At 36.3% G+C, this 20637-nt stretch overlaps 1 long non-coding RNA gene across 1 annotated transcript; it reads right to left on the reverse strand.

Annotated features, from left to right (window-relative positions):
* Positions 1-9410: 9410 nt before the first annotated feature.
* On the reverse strand, positions 9411-18306 carry LOC139935467 (uncharacterized). The gene is made up of 4 exons (XR_011785817.1): positions 18216-18306; positions 10807-10986; positions 10063-10171; positions 9411-9519 (listed from the first exon to the last, which is right to left on the reverse strand). It is a non-coding gene; the product is annotated as an uncharacterized lncRNA (long non-coding RNA).
* Positions 18307-20637: the final 2331 nt, after the last annotated feature.

Raw genomic sequence — 20637 nt, forward strand, 5'->3', positions numbered from 1 at the left:
CGTACACAATTTCAGGCAAAATTTAATCAGTACACAAGGCTATTTATAGTCTTGCAATTTGATAAAGTACACAACTCCTGGCAAAGTTTGATAATTTCAGGCACACAAGGCCTTATACACAATTTAGGCAGAATTTTGGGAGTGGACAAATACAATTTCAAGAAAATTGTTGATATATGCAGGCAAAATTTGATGATTACACAAGGCTTGTACACTATTTTAAGGCAAAATGTGATAAGTACACAAGGGTATTACACCGTTGTACTTGTTTTAGGAAGAGTTTAGGGATGTTTCAGACATAATTTTGACATGTTCAGGCGAAACTTGATAAGTGCACAAGTTACTTGTTTTTAGGCAGAATTTTGAGAGTACACATGGCTATAGTCTTGTACACAAGTACACAATTTCAGGAAAAGTTTTGATATATTCAGGCAAAATTTGATAATTTCAGGCAAATTTTGATGATTACACAAGACTACAGTCTTGTACACTATTTAAGGCAAAATGTTTTAAGTATACAAGGCTAGTACACCCTTGTACTTGATTTTAGGCAGAATTTAGGGAGTACACAAGTCTTGCACACAAGTAGACAATTTCATGTTGATATATTCAGGCAAAATTTGATAATTCCAGCAAAATTGATGATACACAAGGCTACAGTCTTGTACAGTATTTCAGGCAAACCTTAATAATTTTAGGCAAACTTTGGTGAAAACACAAGGCTATAGTACACAAGGACAGGTGTCCTAGTTAAGTACACAAGACTGTATACAATTTCAGGCAAAATTTGATTATTTCAAGCCAAAATTGGTGTAGCATGTAGGCCTACACTTTTTCAGGCAAAAATTGTTAATTTCAGGCAAAATTGTTATGGGGCAGAATTTAGGGAGTAACAAGGACACAAGTTCAGGAAAAATTTGATATATTTAGGCAAAATTTGTACACAAGGCTTGTGTACAGTATAGTCTTGTACACTATTTCAGGCAAAATTTGATAATTTCAGGCAAAATTGATGATTACACAAGGCTACAGTCTTGTACACTATTCCAGGCAAAATGTGATATATAGACAAGGCTACAGTCTTGTACACTATTTCAGGCAAAATTTGAACATTTCAGGCAAAATTTGATGATTACACAAGTACACATCTGGCAAAGTTTGATAATTTTAGGCACACAAGGCCTTATACACACTTTCAGGCGAAACCTGGTAAATACAAATGGCTATAGTAGTGTACACATTAGCCTTGAATAGATTTTTAGGCAAAATTTGATAATTTCAGGCCAAATGTTGATGATAAACGGGGATAATTCGTGTAATTTGACCATTTCATGCAAACTTTGGTGCATACACAAGGCCAGGTGATCTTGTTTAGTACACAATTGTATACAATTTCAGGCAAAATTTGATCGCTTCAGGCAAATTTTGAAAGCACACAAGGCCAATTTCAGGCAAAGTTTGATAACTTCAGACAAAATTTGATCAGTAGGCAGAATTTAGGGGGTACACAAGTACACAATATTAGACAAAGTTTGATATTATTAAGGCAAAGTTTGATAATTTCAGGCACACAAGGCTTTATACACACTTTCAGGCAAAACCTGGTAAGTAAAAATGGCTTTAGTAGGGTACACATTAGCCTTGAACACATTTTCAGCAACCATTTTATAATTTCAGGCCAAAAGTTGATAACACAAGTCTTACACTATTTCAGGCAAAATTTGCTACTTTTCAGTCAAAATAAACAAAAAATAGTAGAAAAGGCTGGTTAAGTAGACAATTTTAGGCAAAACTTGAAAGCTTCATGCAAATATGAAAGGCTTAAAATTTTAACACATTTTCAGGCAACAATTGATAGTCTCAGGCTAAAATTGAAAGTACACAAGGCTTTAGTCTTGTACACAATAAGTCTGTGCACAATTTGAAATATACACATTGCTTTAGTCTGTACACAATTTCAGGTCAAATGCGATAATTCCAGGGAAAGTACACAAGGCTTGTTTACTGTATAGTTCTTATTTTCAGGCAAATTTGATCATTTCAAGCAAAATTTGATGATTACACAACGCTACAGTCTTGTAGGCCTACACTATTTCAGGCAAAATTTGATAATTTCAGGCAAAATTTGATAATTTCAGACAAAATTTGATGATAACATTATTTCAGGCAAAATTTGATCATTTCAGGCAAAATTTGATCAGTACACAAGGTTATAAGTCTTGTACTTGTTTGAAGGCAGAATTTAGGGAGTACACAAGTCTTGTACACAAGTACACAATTTCAGGCAAAATTTGATATATTCAGGCAAAATTTGATAAGTGCACAAGGCTTGTGTACTGTATAGTCTTGTACTTATTTTCAGGCAAAATTTGATAATTTCAGGCAAAATTTGATGATTTCAGACAACATTTGATGATTACACAAGGCTAAGGTCTTGTACACTATTTCAGGCAAAATTTGATAATTTCAGAAAAATTGTGATAATTTCAGACAAAATTTGATGATTACACTATTTCAGGCAAAATTTGATGATTACACAAGGCTTGTACTTATTTTCAGGCCAAATTTGATCAATTGAGGCAAAGTTTGAAGATTACACAAGGCTATAGTTCTCTACACTATTTCAGGATAAGTTTGATAATTTTAGGCAGAATTTGATCATTTCAGGCAAAATTTGATGATTAAACAGGTGATGATTACACAAGGCTACTGTCTTGTAAACTCTTTCAGACAAAATTTGATGAGTACACAAGGTTATAGTATGGACTTGTTTTTAGGCAGAACCTAGGGAGTACACAAGGCTATATATAGTCTTGTACTTATTTTCAGGCAAAATTTGATGATTACACAAGGCTATATAGTCTTGTACTTATTTTCAGGCAAAATTTGATCATTTGAGGCAAAATGTGATGATTACACAAGGCTACAGTCCTGTACACTATTTCAGGATAAGTTTGATAATTTCAGGCAAAATTTGATGATTACACAAGGCTATAGGCTTGTACTTATTTTCAGGCAAAATTTGATCATTTCGGGCAAAGTTTGATGATTACACAAGGCTACAGTGTACTAGTTCAGGCAAAATTTGATAATTTCAGAAAAAAAATGATGATTACACTATTTCAGGAAAATTTTTATAATTTCAGGTACAATGTTATCATTTCAGGCAAAATTTGATCAGTACACAAGGTTATAGTCTTGCACTTGTTTTTAGGCAGAATTTAGGGAGTACACAAAGCTATAGTCTTGTACACAAGTACACAATTTCAGGCAAAAGTTGATGATTACCCAAGGCTATAGTCTTGTACTTATTTTCAGGCAAAATTTGATCATTTGAGGCAAAATGTGATGATTACACAAGGCTACTGTCTTGTAAACTCTTTCAGACAAAGTTTGATGCATACACAAGGTTGTATGGACTTGTTTTAAATCAGAACCTAGGGAGTACACAAGGCTATAGTCTTGTTCTTATTTTCAGCCAAAATTTGATTATTTGAGGCAAAATGCGATGATTACACAAGGCTACAGTCTGTACACTGTTTCAGGATAAATTTGATAATTTCAGGCAAAATTTGACGATTACACAAGGCTACAGTCTTGTACACTATTTCAGACAAAATTTGATGATTATCCAAGGCTATAGTCTTGTACTTATTTTCAGGCAAAATTTGATCATTTCAGGCAAAGTTTGATGATTAAACAAGGCTACAGTCTTGTACACTTTTTCAGACAAAATTTGATAATTACACTATTTCAGGCAAAATTTTATCATTTCAGGTAAAATGTTATCATTTCAGGCAAAATTTGATCAGTACACAAGGTTATAGTCTTGTACTTGTTTTAAGGCAGAATTTATGGATTACACATGGCTATAGTCTTGTGCACAAGTACAAAATTTCAGGCAAAATTTGATGATTACACAAGGCTATAGTCTTGTACTTATTTTCAGGCAAAATTTGTTCATTTGAGGCAAAATGTGATGATTACACAAGGCTACTGTCTTGTAACCTCTTTCAGACAAAATGTGACGAGTACACAAGCTTATAGTATGGACTTGTTTTTAGGCAGAACCTAGGGAGTACACAAGGCTATAGTCTTGTACTTATTTTCAGGCAAAATTTGATCATTTGAGGCAAAATGTGATGATTACACAAGGCTACAGTCTTGTACACTATTTCAGGATAAGTTTGATAATTTCAGGCAAGATTTGATGATTACCCAAGGCTATAGTCCTGTACTTATTTTCAGGCAAAATTTGATCATTTCAGGCAAAGTTTTATGACTACACAAGGCTACAGTGTTGTTTACTTTTTCAGGCAGAATTTGATAATTTCAGACAAAATTTGATGATTACACTATTTCAGGCAAACTTTTATCATTTCAGGTAAAATGTTATCATTTCAGGCAAAATTTGATCAGTACACAAGGTTACAGTCTTGTACTTGTTTTAAGGCAGAATTTATGGATTACACATGGCTATAGTCTTGTGCACAATTACACAATTTCAGGAAAAAATTTATATAATTATTCAGGCACAATTTGTTAAGTACACAAGGCTTGTGTACAATAGAGTATTGTTTCTTATTTTCAGGCAAAATTTGATCATTTCAGGCCAAATTTGATGATTACACAAGGCTACAGTCTTGTACACTATTTCAGACAAAATTTGATAGTTTCAGACAAAATTTTATAATTTCAGACAAAAATTTATGATTACACTATTTCAGGCAAAATTATGACATTTCAGGCAAAATTATCACATTTCAGGCAAAATTTTATGAGTACACAAGGCTATAGTCTTGTACACAAGAACACAATTTCAGGCAAAATTTGATACTAATTTTAATAATAATTTATTAATTTATATTGCGCCCATTCCAAAAAATGTACACAAGCGCATAACAAAGTAATTATAATAACATAACTTTTAACAACAGGAAAATATACAGCAATACAAACAAACTGAAAATACAAGAACCTTACAGGACAATCCGAAGAGTTCAAATTGCAAAACATAAGATAGACCAAAAACAAACTAGTAAAGGAACAATATATTTATATGCACAATCAGTAAAAAGCTTCTTTAAAAAGATAAGTCTTAAAAAATATTGAGGCTGCCAGCGATCCTAGTATGAGGGGGAGTTTGTTCCAGAGGTGGGGAGCACTTACATTCAAAGGCCTTGTCCCCAAGAGCGGCCTTACTACAACCAACAGGGTGACTAAGAAAAATACCATTATCAGAACTGCGAAGGCCTTAGCGAGATAGGGGTTTGATCAAAACAAGCCTAATTAAATACTGAGGAGCTAAAATATGAAGTATTTTGTAAGTGATCATTCAAATTTTAAATTCAATTCTAAACCGAACAGGGAGCCAATGTAAATCCATAAGTAGTGGAGAAATATGGCAATATTTGAAAGCATTACAGACCAGCCTGGCACAAGCATTTTGCACTCTCTGGAGTTGTTTAATCTTAGTGTTGGGTAAGCCATAAAAAAAGACTATTACAGTAATATAGTCTATTAGAGACAAACGCATGAATGAGTGTTTCAGTACATTCCTTAGACAAAAAAATTATTATGCGCCTAATGTTATGCAAATAATAAAATGCACTACCACAAACTTTAGAAATGCGAGTTTTCATTGACATATTGGCATCAAACCATGCACCTAGACTTCGGGCAAGGGAAACAGGTGACACAATTGACTGCCCAACCTGAATACCATCCAGTGTAACCTTAGATAGTTGCTGACGGGTACCTATGATCAAGAATTCAGTTTTATTGTCATTTAGATACAAACCATTACATGCAAATAATTATAATTATGAGACAGTTTACCATTAATCGAAACCCTTTGTGATCTGCCATCAAGGTATGAGCAAAACCAGTTAAGGGCTGTACCATCAATTCCAAAGCGAGACTTAAGTGTACACAGTAAAATACCATGATCCAGTGTATCAAATGCAGCACTTAAATGTAATAAAACCAACAGGGTAACATGTTTTCTATTCATAGCCATTAACAAATCGTTTTGAATTTTCAACAGAGCAGTTTCGGTACTATGGAATTTGCGGTAAGCAGACTGCATCAATGAGTAAAAGTTATTCTAAGTCAGACAAGATTGTAACTGACATGCTACAGGGTCAACAGGGAAGTACACAAGCCTTGTGTACCGTATAGTCTTGTACTTATTTCCAGGCAAAATTTGATAATTTCAGGCAAAATTTGATAATTTCAGGCAAAATTTAATTATTACACAAGGCTACAGTCTTGTACACAATAGTTCAACAGTTTTAGTTTAAGAACCACAATTTGATAATTTCAGGCAAAATTTGATAATTTCAGGCAAAATTTAATTATTACACAAGGCTACAGTCTTGTACACAATAGTTCAACAGTTTTAGTTTAAGAACCACACTTTTGTAAGTACGCAAGTCCAGTACATCTTTTCAGGCAAAATGTGATAGTTCAGAATTTGTACACAAGGCTATAGTTTTCAACACAAACATTGTCAACCAAACTTGATAACACACATTTCCTAAGCCTTGTCAGTTTCAGGCAAGGTTTGATAACGTTCAGGCAAAATATGGCAACTGTACAAGGCTATATTATTATTATTATATAGGCCTGAGATACAGTTTCAGGCAGAATTTGATAATTTTAAGAGAAAAAGTACGTGAGGCCTTGTAAACATTTTCAAGCAACATTTAACAACTACACAAGGCATATGCACCAGTCTAGTAAGTACTAGCTCTTACATTTTCAAGCAAAGTGTTTTTTCTGTACGGAAAGTGTATAATGGCTTTAAACACATTTCCAAACACACAAGCCTTGTACACATTTTGTAGCAAATGCTATACAAGTAGCACATTTGAACACTTTTTCAGGCAAAGTTTTATAAGTACACAAGGCTATATAAAGCACTGTACAAACATTTTCGGCAAAGTTAAAATTTTAGTAAAGGAGGCTGAGGTACAATAGCCTTGTACACAATTTCTGGCAAATTTAATAATTTCATGCAAAATCTTATCAGTACACAAGACCTAATACACAATTTCAGGCAAACCTTGGTAAGTACAAATTTTAGTAACTAACCCAATAGCTTTGTACAAATTTGATAAGTACACAAAGGCCACGTTATTATTATGGTTAATTTAGTTAGCACTGGGACAAGAAAAACAAATACATACAATGATCTGTTGCCCTACATTTGGAATACACAATGAAATTAAGAAGGGAATCAAAGAGTAGGCGACGAGTTCTTAAACGGACGTTTAAAACTGGCAGGGTTGTGGCCATGTGATAAAGGCTTGAGCTGAAGGCGAGGGCCTTTATCGCACCGTAACGACCCTGCCAGGATTTAAACGTCCGCTTTAGATATCGAGTCACTACTCTTTTATTCCCGTTCACAAATGCCCTTATGTTTAAAGCAACTTAATTTACCAGGTATAGACAGTGTGACACTGTTTCATTTGCGTTTTTTTCGCATCGGTCAGTGTGTAATACGCGCTGTTAATAATAGCTATGCCAATTGTGTTCCACATAATTCAATTTGGCGTACATTAGCTTTTGCGCCCAACACACAAAGCTTTTCAAAATTTCAAAATCTTTTGTACTTGAAAAAGATCCTTTACTAATTTTGTTGTATGGATTAGACAAGTGATGATCACAGGTAACACAAAGAAGCTGAGTTTGTCTCATTTCTGTTACATCTTTGTAAAATAGTTCACCTGCTGGGTGATGTAGCTTGAACAAAACATCCATGCAGTAAGTAAGCAGTGTGTTTACATCAATATTCTTCAATATGCCTAATTAAATGAACTGCATACTGTACAAAATCCGTTTGCACACAAGTCACTTTACGTCAAGTTGGCTAGTTGTGCTATAATAGAAATGTGTTCAAACGCCAAAATCGGTTTTTACTTGTTTGTTTTAAAGTTTATTTACAGTAAGGGACAAATTCAAAATTAAACAAGCGGTAACTCGGGGGCTTTTTAAGAATCACCCGAGGTAATACAGGGTATTTACAGGCTTGCATACGAACAATAGAGTCATGAATATCCATCTGCACATGCTGGGTCAACTTGGGCATGGTTGGGTGACCGCGGATTTTGTATCCTAACAACTTAACAAAAGGCAAGATTTTTGTGTGGGATTACTTCAGCAAGGGATGATCGGATTAGTGACAGCTGCCTGGCTGCTCCAATAAATGGTCTGCTGATCTATTCAGGTACTCATTGGTTCTAAAGAAACCAATGGACCGCAAACTCCACTTATCTATTGTTGAACAGTATCAATTACGAATTAAATGAGCCTCTGCCAAACCAAAGGGTTGCCGGCGGCGATATCAGAGAAGTAAACTTGGCTCCCTGTGGCCCCAAGAGTTCATTGACCTGTAGATAATTAGCTCATTATGGTCCGACTTCCTTTTGCCTCGTAATACCCCGGGGGAAAATGAAGATTTACCCGAGTTACCGATTGTTTAATTTTGAATTCGCCCCTAATGCCGGTAAAAATCACAGTTACTTACTGGCAACTCAGCTGACAGTAAATTACTGTAATTTTTAAGAGCAAAGTTTTACAGTTTACCCTTTCAAACATTTTAGGCAAAATTTGATAGCACACAAGGCCTTAGTACTCTAAAAAACAAGGACAGTAAAATCATACACAACCTGGAACGTAAAAGAAAACTTAAATTGTGTTAACCTAAATTTTCGAAGGACTGCAACTTGTGTGTCTACAAAAAAGCTTCTTGGCATCAAAAGGTTCTTTAAGGGCTCGAATCTCTTCAACAGTGTTTCCATCAGGCCTGCTGGGCTGCCTCCCTGCACATCTTGTCGCAAATCTTCTCGCACATCTTATAAATGTCTCATTCTCATTGATTGCTGCAATTAAAGTAAAGTAATGGGGTTTGAACAGAGAAAATTGTTCTGAGGTGGGCCGCTCTAGTAAACTTTTCCTTGTTCAAACCTAAGTTGTTTAAGATCTACCAAGTCAGTTTCCCTTCAGGTTTTCCTACTTGATAAGTTAAGTAAGGAGTACATGATGAAAAATCTTTGTTGCAATTTTGGGAATCAATGTGGTACATGGATTCCCTAAAGATTGTGCCATATTGTGCGCCTTTTAAGGCAAGACAAAAAGAACAAGGCTACCATATCTAATATTGGCAAACAACGCCTCTCATGATATTCATAGGCACATTCTTTAGGGGTTCTGACGAATGTATAGTCTCTATCTTCACCAACATATACACAAAAGGAGATTCCATCATCTCCAAATAACGCCTCTCATGATATCTTTGATATTATGTTTTCTGTGGTGATTGCATTGTCCATTTAACAACATCATGTAAATTATGCATAAACAATAACAATGACCCATTCTCATTGATACAATGAACGGACCTGATTCCAATCTTCTTCTTGCAAGCTTAAGTGCAGAACCGACCATGACACAAATAATGATGATGCTTGATTTCCCATCAAACATGAAGATATATCTCACTCTGTTTAACCATATCTGCAAATAAAATATTTGAACATCAACTTAACTGACCTGGATTTTTAAAACATTTCTGTGATGAACAAGGATAACAGCCACCAGAACAGATTTACAACAGTATGAACTGTTAAATACGCTCTTCCATGTAGAGAGTGGAATTCTTTATTTTTATTTTTTTGCTGACAGGAGTGTGGCTTTTGTTCTATTAAGATCAAACCCCTCTGTTTTTCAAAAAGATTTTCATTTATTATGTGGTTTGGTAATTGCACATGTGCCATTGTTTTCTCATACCCCCTACTTGTATATCATCTTGAAGCTACCTCAGTCTACATTTACACATACAAAACGCAAAGGGTCCAAATCAAAGGCTATCTATAATATGTAACTGTTGTTCGTATTATTTGTGGAGTAAAATATATTGTTCTCCAAAAAAGAAGGAAAAAAACACAATTTATATCGACTATATATCGGTATGGATCATTCTTCAGTCCTGTTATAAATGTATTGTTTTATACATGGACCATTGGTCATTGTTGTCATGATAATTCAAATCAGTATTACCTGAACATCCCTCATCGCCAAACAAAATCTGAGCAGAACCTAAACATTTGAAGAGGTTTTCCATCTTCTCATTCTACTATGAGCTTTTCAGGTCATGTCTCTTGTAGACCTGCAAAGAAAACACCAACATTCAGAATTTAGAAAATTACTCAAACCGATTTCAACATTGATAGAAATATGTTATGAAATTCAGATTGGCTTTAATACCTTTCTCATTATGCACTACATGTGAAATCAAAGACTGTGAGATGACATGCACTGTTACATACACTTCTTCTCTACATCCAAGAGTACAAATGGGCACATAATACATGAGGTTTTGGTGTTGACGTTCCCCTTGCACAAAACATTGAGGCAGCTTGCATTGCGGCTTCAAGTTGTCAACAATGGAAAGCAAAAAGGACTGAAATCAGTGCTGCTAAAAAATTTAAGCCTAGCACGCCAGCTATCCATTATAGGATGTTTCAAACTCAAAGTTCCAGGGGTTAAGACCAAGAATTAGGTATTCTGGGAAATAGTTGCACAGTGAAAATATACACCACTGGGAACGACTTCTTCCATGAAGGCAATAAGCTTTTTCCATAATGCAGATTAAATTCATGCATACCTAAAGACACCAATGACTTGCCAAACTTGTGTAGAAGGCAGACGCACAAAGTTGGCTTCAATGTGCCACAACTAGGTCATTTTAATGAAAACGGTTCAACTTAATTAAATCTAGAAGAACAAAAAACTTGAGTGTACCTTGCCATGTGTGTCTTGCGTGATGATGGAAAGGGTTTCACTACAGAAAAGCTTCTTGGCATCAGAAGGCACTAGAAGGCACTTGAGCATCCTGTGCACTAGGCCTTGCTGGGCTGCCTCCCTGCCCATCTTTTCGCAAATCTTCTCGCGCATCTTTGATTGTCTAACTGTCAATGATTCCTGTAAGTAACATAAAGCAATGTGGCTTGAACAAAGAAAAATGTACTGAAGCGGGCCGCTCCAGTAAACTTTTCCTTGTTCAAACCTAAGTTGTTTAAGATCTACCAAGTCAGTTTCCCTTCAGGTTTTCTTACTTGATAAGTAAAATAAAGAGTACATGATGAAAAATCTATGTTGCAATTTTGGGAATCAATGTGGTACCATGGATACCTCAAAGATTGTGCAGTATCGTGCGCCTTTTTAGGCAAGACAAAAAGGACAAGGCTACCGTAACTGATATTGACATGGATTTTTACCCACAAAATGGTACATTAGGTAATCAGTGGCATTGTGGCATTGATGCAATGGCAGAAAACATAAACAAAATTATCATGAAAGTCGAATGAGACTTATTGCATTTAAGGAACTTGCAACTTATGCTATACAGAGTGCTCCTGTCTGAAGCGTCATATTGATGAGTAAATTTAATATAAAAACAATTTCCGCAAAGTGAGCATTTTATGAAGTTTTGGTTGGTAGTCGATATCATGCAGAGTGTGTCATTGGTTTTTCACAATTTTATCTCGACCCAGATGGCAGATTGACCTCAAACTTCTACAAAGAGTCAGTTGTGGTATAATACATTGCCAGCAAAGGTTTTGTTAGTAAAACCAAGTTCTGTAATGATTCTTTAAGTTGCTGGAGTTTATTCAGAAAGCCAACTACTGAAACAAACAATCTTGAAGCAGAATTAAAACAGCTCAACCAAATAAAGCTTTTTAGGGTAGCCTGAAGGCACTGGACACTGTTTATTATTACTCAAAATAACAGTAAGCATAAAACCTTACTTAACATAAACCAATGAGAGCTGTTGATAGTATCAAACATTGTGAGAATAGGTTACCTCCGATGTATTTTTCAAATGTTCAAAGACTTCAGGCCTTGAGAATTTTATTTCTTAAACACACAAATGTGTTCAAACAAGGATTTTTGTCATAATTCCCTTTGCTTTGCTGACCAATTCAGTCAAAATTGTTACAGATTTGCTATAAAGGCATGTGTCAGAATACAACTAGTGAGAACAAAATTACCAAAGGTGTCCAGTGCCTTTAAACATTGAAAACCCAGTGAAACCTAAACAAGTATTAAAAAAAGTCTTATTTATTTAAAATAAATGCAACGAAAAGTAGAAATAGAATTTTTGTTTTCTACAAAATAAAGTGTTAAACATTAAAGATTAATTAAAACAATGTGTTGCTATTTTATTGTTTAACTTGCATCACAATTTCTAACAATTCCTGAAGATCACAGATTTACATAAAACTTACATGATCTAATGATGATGATGGTAGAAAACATACCTTAAAATATTTCTGTCTGAAGTGTCATATTTGATGAGTAATAAATAATCTAATTTCGCGTTTGGAGTTCATCGTTCAGTGAGAGTTTTATTCATTTTTGTTTTGCATAAGATGCAATGCAAAATTTTTAGTCATTTTTGTCACTATTTTCATGTGACTCCGATGGCGGACCGATCTCAAACTTCTACAGGTTTGTCAGTTTATGTTTGTGGTAGATACATAAAGTGCTGACACTGACAACAACTTTTTAGCTAGCAAAACCAATTCTGTAATGTTCCTTTAATTTTTCACAAAAATAAGTCACGATAACAGCCCAGTTCTAAAATATAAGCAAGGTTTATAAAATAGGTCACTAACATACTAATTTTTGTGGTAATATACTATGAAAATAGCTTTTTGGTTGTAGCGCCAGTTTTTGTGTGATTTGCTGCTAGAGGGCAAAACATTGACTAGCTTGGAGTGACAAAGATGTCTGTGTGGCACACGGGCATGACAAAGGTCAACCGGGACGCGCACTTTAATGACTAAAAGTAAAGATCAAACAGACGTTATGTCAACACAAAGAATATATTCAATTGTTCATGGTTTTTGAATTCGGGTTAGAGTTAAACCTATTTTACCCATGTGATTTACCAAGCCCATGACGCGTTGTAGCTATGTACCGTTATTGGCAACAGGGAACTGATCATTTGCTGCTGTTTTGCATGTGTCTGCGCGAAAGCCAGATGTATTGGACAGTGGTCTACATGTAGGTATTGCGCTTTTCTATGATTATCAGATTAAATGTATTCCAGTGCTGTTGGCATGCTCTAACTTGACTGTCCAGGATCGTAACAATGTTTGCTGGAAAATTTAGTTGCTTGCTGTTTGCTAAGCAATGACCAAATTTGGTCCTTGATGATGAACATACCTTCTCAGATTTGCTTATGTTGATTGTGTTGTGTGGATTCGCATGCTAAATATTGAAAAACAATTATTACCTGCAAAGGGATTGGTTCGTCGATATAAGTGCGAGTCCATGCTGCAATTCATGACCTTTTTAGTGTATCCAAATCAATCAGTTAGCACATCAATGATCTGACACCCCAATGATCTAACCTACGTACCCTAGCCCAACCTAACCCTAGCCCAAACCCATACCCTCCCATACCCTACCCTAACCCTCACCCCACCCTAACACTAAACCTAGCCTTACCACTTAAACCAAGACCTTGACCAAACACTTTAACCAGGTGTCAGAACAAAGATTTTTAACCAAAAGGACACTTTAAAGTCGATTGGATGGACTCAGCAGTGGTAAGCAGATAGTGAGTTATTTATGCATAGTCTGAAGCCAAAAATGCCTCGCTGACTGCCGAGGATCAAAGGTTGGAGCCTGCGTGTAAAAGTGTTACCATTTGGTGTAACTTGTTTAGTTTTTGGTAGCGCCAAATTCTATAGTCTCTTTTTAGTTTGCGGAGAGTTGGTCAAGCAGCCCAGTTCTTTTTAAGTTGTATTTTGGCACCAGCAGTAAAAATATGTCTAGGTTCAGAGAGTTCCTTATTTGGACTTGATATTTGGTTTGGTTTGGGTATTGTGAATGGGCACATTGAGAACATGGTATGTAGGAATGTAGGTGTGGTGAATTTGGGAAGGTTCGGTTGGTAGGGATTTAATGAATGTGGAATAGTATTGACGATGACTCAGGCCGAGTAGGGTCGCGTTTATCGGGACAGAAAGGGGCTGAGAGTGGATCCACCCTAATCACCCTGCATTGTATTTTCACAATTTGTAAATTTTCAGTACTGCGATCTTTGCTGGTGGTCTCCCTATGCCATCATGTGATGTGTTCAAGCAAAATGAGTAGTTTTTTTTTACACTTGGCATTTTTTTATACATCTGAAAAGAGCATAAGCTATGCTTTACTACTTTGAAGGTCCATGTTCATAGAACCGTTAGTTCAAATAATGTACAAGGAGAAACACAAAGTGGTATGATTAACTGAAACAAAGGGAAAGAGGTTAAAAACTCCTCTTTTTTTTTAGCGCGTACAAACATACAAGAGGCCCCCCACGATTTACTTTGAGTACTGTGCTGAACGCATTTGAAGTTTTTGACACTATTGATAATTACTCAAAATAATTATTCTCATAAAACCTCACTTGGTAACGAGTCATGGGGAGACATTGATAGTATAAAACATTGTGAGAAACGGAATTTGATTTCGAGACCTCAGATTTAGAGTATAAGGCCTCGAAATCAAGCATCTGAAAGCAGATTACTGTGTGTGACTAGGGTTCTTTTTCTTTCTCGCCACTCTGACAACCGTGTCAAGCTCACATTATTACAGGTTTGTTTTTTATGCATATGTTGAGATACACCAAGTGAGAAAACTGGTCTTTGACAATTACCAATAGTGTCCAATGTCTTTAAAGCCATTGGACACTTTCTACACAGAACAGAAATTTAAAGTTCACAGATTTACAGATAACTTATAAGGCTTACAGAAGTTAATGGTGAAAGAGTCCCTTTGAAATATAATTCCATGAAAAACCTATGTCATGAAAATCTGAAACGTGCGGAAACAAGGGTGGAATTACCTGTTATTGTCTCCCGACACCAATGAGTGACTGAGCCTAATTTTCACAGGTTTGTTATTTTATATATGTAAGTTGTGATACCTGAAGTGCAAGCATTTGAGAATGCATACAAATTTGAAGAAAAAAAATGAATAAATAAAAATCAACAAATGAATTTTTACTTTTGTTACTTTTTGCAAAACGAAAAAATAGAAGACCTATTCTTGATAAATAAACCCCATATACCAGGAGCTCCCAAGAAATTGTATGCGACCCATACAAATTGCAACAAAGCATGTACACAACTTGAGGCTTTGTTTGTTTCCTCATCTAAATTGCACTGAACTGGTATTCATCGTAATTTCTGTCCATATCAATCTTGCCTTCTCCCATTTGCTATTGTAAAAACAAGAATGTCAGATTGACTGACGTGAATGTCCTTTTTGATAGTGACTAAGTTGTTGCTTGAATTGGTGTTGAAGAATGATCCATGGCCGCAGTGGGGTTTATTGGTAAACGTCTGAAAGTGTAGGTCGACAGAATTTCAATTACCTTCAGGTCGTGATCAGAGGTGGACATGATCACAACCCTACCTATACCTAAGCCCTAAAGCAAACCCTAACCTTCAACCTATCAAGTCTGTATGCAGATCCTTAAACTCGTCAAGAAGGCCAGACTACAGTACCGAGAAACCACAAACAAAATCCAGATCTTGCGATCCTCAAGAAGTCCCTACCAAAAGACAACCACAGGCAACAATATGTCACCATCTGAGCTCCAACCTCATGAACCAAATCCAACCACATCACGTACATTGTAAGCCGACAAGAGTAACAACACTGTGGTCATATCCTCCCTTGACTATGATCACAAGGTGACTGAGATTCTGTCGACCAAGAAAACCCCATGGTAAATAACTTAATTTTCATAAAACATCAAATTTAATGGCGTTATCTCTTATGAGCTTTTCAGGGCAGCAAGTTAAAACACCAATTAAATTCAACGTTCGGTCTCATTGTTTTTTTACCATTTGAAAAGTGATTGTTTTCACAAATTCTTTCATATGAGACACCAGTCAAGCATTTTGGTAAAAATGAGTCTCCGGTACTTTCTTGGGAACTGTCTGAGTATAGTTACATGGCGAAAATGTGATGTTAATGAGTTCCATACATTTTAAGGAGCAGCAGAAAACGAGTAGTGAACCAGCTTAAAGACAGTGCAATATTTGGCCAAGAGGTTCTCTGAGGAAGAGCGTAGAGAACCCACTACAAATGCGGACCTAGAGGATGTCCTGTAGGAGGTTTTTTTGCCTTTTTTGTTCTTCAAAGCTTATCCCCTTTGGCCGTCTACATACTAAAAATGTATCCCACATCCCTGTGCTACAGTCACACACACATTTCCCTGAGTTTCATGACAATTTTGACTTGGCTGAGAAATCACATCTATAGCAGTCTAAACTTTCCAAAGGAAGAGGTAAGTGCTTCCACAGCACATGGGTTTGATGTTTTCATGTGAATTTTTGACGTTTGGACAAAGAAAATTTTGAAATTTATGAAACACTTTGTTGTCGACCGTTGCATGTTAGAACAAGTTATGTATCAATTTAAAGCTTAAGAAACACTCGTTCTCGCCATATTACTTGTGTAAACTTTGTCTTGTGTTCAGTAGTTTGTTATTATTCAAGAAACAACCTGTTGATTTTTCAGTTATTCAAGTACATGTATCTAAATTTGTTATTTTTCATGTAACTATATATAATTATAACGTTTCTAAACACAATTTTTATTTTTGTATGTGAGGCCAGCTTTTCTTAGTAACTTGGATTACAGATTTTCTTGCCAAAACAGCTGAGCGGGCAGCAGGGAAAACATAGACATACATGTACATCACATCACAAAGACAGTAAACATTTTGCCTTCTGAAATTATCACTGTTTCAAATTACCCAAAATAGCCCCAGTAGAGCCTTTTTTTTAGTCCAAGGCGTGGAAACTGTTTTCCCAATAAAAACCCACATTTTTATGACAAAACTTTCCCCCGATGTCACTTACAGTAGCTCTTTTGTGGGGAGTACTTACCACGACAAGTTTGCCCACTCGTTTTGGTGAAATTTTGAATAATTTTTTGCTCAAAAAATTTACCGTGCGTACAATACAAGCGGCGAGTTGTCAGAGTGTCAAGTTGTTCGAGGTTGGGTTGTCTTACCTATCGAGTTGTCAGTCTGTCTAGTTGTCCGAGAGACGAGTTGTCTGACCTATCGCGATTTTATACTAAAGTTGTTCGATGGATGAATTTTGTGGACTCATGGTCATGCCTATCGGTAAAAAAACACAAACCGACGCGAACATCATCGACGATGTTAATCGAGTGAGCCTAGCTTCAAATTTGTTCTTAAAATTACACCAAAACAACCTTGCACATTTTTCGGGTTAATGAGCTCTCCACAAAAGCATGAACTCCCTTATTACCTACAGATTTGGCAAGTAAAATAGTTGTGTCTTCATAGGCACGCTCTTTAGGGGTGCTGACGTGCATAGAATTGCTCTCTTCACCAACATACACACAAAAGACTCCATCATCTCCAAACAACGCCTCTCATGATATCTTTGATATTATGTTTTCTGTGGCGATTGCATGGTCCATTTAACCACATTGTGTAAATTACGCGTAAACAATAAAACCACATATTCTCATTGATACAATGCACTGACCTGAGTCTAATCTTCTTCTTGCAAGAATCTTCTTCTTGCAAAACACATAGGGTCCCAATAAAATGCTATCTATAGTTTGTAAACGGTTGTTCGTATATTTGTTGAGTAAACAAAATGTTGTTTTCAAAAAAGCAGGAAAAAACACAATTTAGGGCCAAGATAAATCTGTGTGGATCATTCTTTAGTAATGTTAAAACCACGCTTTTTGTACATGGACCAATGGTCATTGTGAACCAGTGTTGTCTGCAGATACCATCGATTACCAACCGTAAGGCAACCATTACTGAAATGCAAGGATTCTAAAAGACAGTGAGACTTATAAATTTGTGCAATTGTATTTCCTGGACAATAGGGTAACCCTCAGTGAGAGTACAAAGAACAGTGTAGTCATGTAAACGTGAGGGGCAAAACATTTTGAGTACAGTGTTTTGTTTTGCTGTCACTCTATAAGCATATGATACAATTCATGGAGACAATACAGCAGAACAAGCTAACCAACACTTAAGTATGTATTCTCCTGTTGCAGCTGTACTCATGTTCGTCTAAACTGATGCCTTTTCATAATTTTGTTCTAATATTTCACTAATGGTTAGTTTTCATGATAATTCAAAGCAGTTTTACCTTAACATCCCTTGTGGCCAGACAACATCTGAGCAGAACTCAAACACTATGAGCTCATTCTACTATGAGCTTTTCAGGTCATATTTCTCGTAGACCTGCAAAGAAAACACGAACATTTCAGAATGTAAGAAATTACTCAAACAGTATTCCACATTTATGGAAATATTTTTTTGAAGTTCAGATTGGCTATAATACCTACCTCATTATGCGCTACATGTGAAATCAAAGACTGTGAGTAATGAAATGCACTGTAACCTACACTTCTTCTCTACATCCAGAATTTCAAATGGGCACATAATGCATGAGGTTTTGGTGTTGACGTTCCCCTTGCACAAAACATGGAGGCAACTTGCACTGCAGCTGCAAGTAGTCAACAATGGAAAGCAAAATGACTGAAATCAATGCTGCTAAAAAATTTAACCCTTGCAGGCACGAATGCTGAAAACATTTAAGCGCTTATAAAGTGTGTCATCGGTTTTTCACTATTTTCTCAGGACCCAGATGACCCATTGATCTCAAACTTACGTAAATTGTGGATTACACTGCCAGTAACTGTTTTGTTAGCAAGAAGTTTGGTTGGAGTCATACATGGTAAGCAGATAGTAAGTTTAACTTTCTAATTATGCAAAGATTGAAGCCAACAATGCCTCGCTGACTATTGAGGTTGAAAGGTTGGAGCCTTTGAAACTCCAACTCGACTACCAAGATTGCCTGGTAGCTCAAGGTAGTTCTAATCATAAGTTTAGCAGCAAGGTCTGTGATGCTTTAAGATTTTAAATTTGCATCGCCTTAAAAATTACAAATTACAAATTTTCGTTTTTAGCTGTACACCGTTTACTCAGCACTGTTTACTCAGTATTTTCCCTACGAGTCCTGTAAAAAAGTGTAATTGTTTAATATTGTCGTAACACAGGGGCAAATAGTGAAAACTTCAAAACTTTAGTCCAATCAAATATGATGTAACTTCACACCGGTGTGATTACACGCACCACGCACAGTACAGACGCCGCTGTAAACCAACCGGTATATATACCGGTAGGTTTACAGCGGCGTCTTTTCGGAGCGAATTATGCGACTGCCTTGAGCAAGGCTACAGTTGAGGTATCATACGCGGTTAGTTGACACTGCAACTTGCGTTTCGCTTTGCATTAGGCGTACACAAAATGGACCTGCTCCACTCTTCGTGTGGAGGCATTAATTTGAAATATTATTCTAGAGGGGCGGACATGCATGCATCAATCCACTTCATTATTCTTAATATCAAATTTTTGATTAAAAATATATAAATCAAATTTAGAAGCTGAGGTGTTGTACTTTATCAGTCCACATGTTTATTATTTCTGTACAACCTATATCCCTGTGAAGCAATGGCTCGTTCCATCATGCAGTGTGTGTGTACCGTGTGTGTCAACGTGCTGTAAAACCAACAATTTAGCAGTTTTTAACAAAAGAAAAACACCAAGTTATAAACCTCTATACCAAAACTACAGTTGTCCACCACCTCATTACATTGTCTTCCTAGACCTGCATGTATCTTCAAGTTCCTTTAATTTTAGGAAAATCACTGTTTAAATGCCGATAAATCCCAGGATGATATTTTGATCAAATGTGGTGAGTGTTTTTTGGCATTGAGAAAGCACCGTCTCGAGCACTCGTAAACTTGCACTGGCACACACTGGGTTTTTAACTCTGCCCTCCCATGCTACTAATTACTATTTATAGCAATCGTGCATTACATTATTGCAAAAAAGTCGCGTTGCATAATTGGGAAGAGTAAAGTTGAATAGTGACAGTCAATGTGAAACTATAAGAAAGTAAACAATGTTTACTCCTCATGAAGAGTAATACTAATACACCTATCAATTGTAAGACGCACCACTTGACCCCGGGGAGGATGCGTCACTGTCCACATGCGAGTCGGATTTGTGAGTCCAAAGACCCACACTGATTAAAGAAAATGACACACTTGTTGCAGATTTGGACGGTCCTCCGAACGATTTTTTGACTAACCAACCGCGGAAAACAACGCACATTACCGACGCACATAAAGTCTCTATGACCAACGCAGGCGCAGTGAATACAAAGTAATTCAACCTTACAGCTACGAGAGCGAGTTTCGCGGTTTTGCAAGTGCATGCACCATTTGAGGTGTTCGAGATGGTACCGCTCGATTTTCGAGACGAGCTGGACCCAGCGCACTAGATATTAAAATGCACAGAAAACAGAGTGGGGTCCTAATAACCGCAATTCAAAGCACACCGTGCACATGTGTACACGATGGTGCACAATCTTCAAATTGCTCGATACACAATTGGAACTGCCTGTTCTGCATAGCGCAAGTTATAAACTGCGCAAAAAATTGTTGCCCAAATTTGTTGATTGTGCTCGACCGATGAGCGACAGCGGATGCGTGTTTTGCTGC

This window comes from Asterias amurensis, chromosome 3 (genome assembly GCF_032118995.1).
Source record: "Asterias amurensis chromosome 3, ASM3211899v1".
NCBI lineage: Eukaryota > Metazoa > Echinodermata > Asteroidea > Forcipulatida > Asteriidae > Asterias > Asterias amurensis.